Below are 2,119 nucleotides of genomic sequence, written 5' to 3'. Positions count from 1 at the left end.
TCTTATTTGTCAAAAGCTAAAAAAGTAAGTAGAACAAAACAACTATTCTATATATATATATACAATTAAATAAAAACAAAGGGACGTGTGACAGAGTGGTTTAATGTACCTGGCTTGAGTCTAGGAGTTCTCACCCGAGAACCGGGAGTTCGAATCTCCCCGCGTCCGTACTTAGATTATAAACAGATATTATAAAATGGAAAGCCTCTCATCTATTAAAAAACTTTTAGTAAGCACCTGATGAAATAGTAATTGCAGATGTGAGATTCGAACTCACCACGGCATACAGCCAATGCTTTTACAGAGCACCGCCCCAACCAATAGAGCATATCTGCATTTTGTTGTCACTATTAAATTATAAGAAATTGACAAGGAATTCAATCTATTAATAAGTAAATGCCTCAAACTGGAATCGAACCAATCCGTTAGAAGCTTCAGTTCTATGCTCTACCATCTAAGCTATTGAGGCTTATCTATTTTTTTTATAGATTACTATGAAAAATAGAATAACAAATATTAATAAAATAACACCTATTGAAAAAACAATATTTTACTATCGAAAAGAAAAAGGAGTTAATTTCAATTGACTATTTTTGGAGGCAACAGGACTCGAACCTGTCTCCCATCCTTGCAAAGGAAGTATACTGACCAACTATACTATGCCCCCTCTATAAAAAAGGAAAATACTTGTATTCCTTTATAAACTTCTATTATACTAGTTAATTATTTCTATTTGTATAAAGAGGAACTTTATTGAATAATTTCTTTTTTTCACGGTACGCCCCTAGTTAAAAAGTATTCTCTGTTTGTAGTGAGGGGGAAAAGCAAAATGAACTAGTAGTAAGTATGCTTACTACTAGTAAATGTAGTTTATTAGTATGGACTAATATCAAATGCAATTAGTAGACTAGGCACTAGGATTAGAAGAGCAATAGCTACAGGAAGCATACCAGTCCAACAGAACGTCATAAGCCCATCATATCGCATTCGAGGCAGTGTAGCTCGGATCCATACGAATAGGAACATAATTAGAACTGCTTTTACTGCTAGAGCAATACTTTGTAGGTTAATAAATGAATCTTCCGCAAATAGTGCTTGAGGTGACATGTTATATCCACCAAGGAACAGAATTGCTGTGAAAGTAGACATTAGAACAATACTTCCGTACTCTGCTAGGAAGAAGAATACAAAGATCATACCTGAGTGCTCTGTCATGAAACCAGCAACTAGCTCTGATTCAGCTTCAGGAAGATCGAATGGTGTACGATTTGTTTCAGCAAGTGCTGAAATAAAGAATAGAATAAAGATAGGTAGTAGAGGCACAATGTACCATACACTTTGTTGAGCTTCAATAATCTCTGTAATATTGAACGTACCACAAAGTAGAATTACAGCTAGTACTGCAGCACTATAAATTAGCTCGTAACTAATCATTTGAGCTGTAGATCGTAGTGAACCCAGGAAAGCATATTTTGAATTAGCAGACCATCCAGCGAATAGAATACCATATACACCAATACTTGAAAGGGCTAGAGAATAAAGAATACCTAGTGAGAAATCACTAAGAGCTAGACCAGGACCTAGAGGAATTACACCCCATCCTAGTAGACTAAAGATTAGTGTAACCATAGGTGCTAGGAAGAATAGACTTTTTGTAGCTTGTGAAGGAATAACTTGCTCTTTAATAACCAGTTTTAGGGCATCTGCAAATGGTTGTAGTAGAGCGTAATATCCAACTACATTAGGTCCAATCCGTCGTTGCATTGATCCCATTACTTTTCGTTCAATTACTGTCATAAAGGCAACACTTAGAAGAATAGGAACAAGTACTACTAGGATTTCTAGTAGATTATATAGAACTGAAAGCATTGTTATTATACTGATTTACTGCGTTACTAATTTTACTTATAAAAATTTTTTTTAAATACGCACATTAATAAGTCTATACTTATTACTTATTTATAGAATGTAAATAATAAGGATAAACAGGTTTAAGTCAAAGGGTTATATATATTTTTGTATAGTAACAGTGGGAAAATTTTTTCCTAAAAATACAATTTATTGCGCTGTACTATTTATAATAAACGAAATTGGTGTTTTAAAGGGAAGGGGGGAAAAA

The 2,119-nt window shown here is 34.0% G+C and overlaps 4 non-coding genes across 4 annotated transcripts; 1 reads left to right on the top strand and 3 right to left on the bottom strand.

The window, feature by feature from the left end:
• Positions 1-81: 81 nt before the first annotated feature.
• On the top strand, positions 82-168 carry PHSY_007569. The gene has a single exon. It is a non-coding gene; the product is annotated as a tRNA-Ser (tRNA).
• Positions 169-252: 84 nt separating this feature from the next.
• Positions 253-336, bottom strand: PHSY_007568. Its single transcript has one exon. It is a non-coding gene; the product is annotated as a tRNA-Tyr (tRNA).
• Positions 337-397: 61 nt separating this feature from the next.
• On the bottom strand, positions 398-469 carry PHSY_007567. The gene has a single exon. It is a non-coding gene; the product is annotated as a tRNA-Phe (tRNA).
• A 125-nt stretch (positions 470-594) lies between these two features.
• Positions 595-667, bottom strand: PHSY_007566. The gene has a single exon. It is a non-coding gene; the product is annotated as a tRNA-Ala (tRNA).
• Positions 668-2,119: the final 1,452 nt, after the last annotated feature.

Source organism: Pseudozyma hubeiensis (genome assembly GCF_000403515.1).
Source record: "Pseudozyma hubeiensis SY62 DNA, scaffold: PHS2, whole genome shotgun sequence".
NCBI classification, from domain to species: Eukaryota; Fungi; Basidiomycota; class Ustilaginomycetes; order Ustilaginales; family Ustilaginaceae; genus Pseudozyma; species Pseudozyma hubeiensis.
Note: the sequence above shows the minus strand (reverse complement) of the source record. Positions and strands in the feature narration are given on the sequence as shown.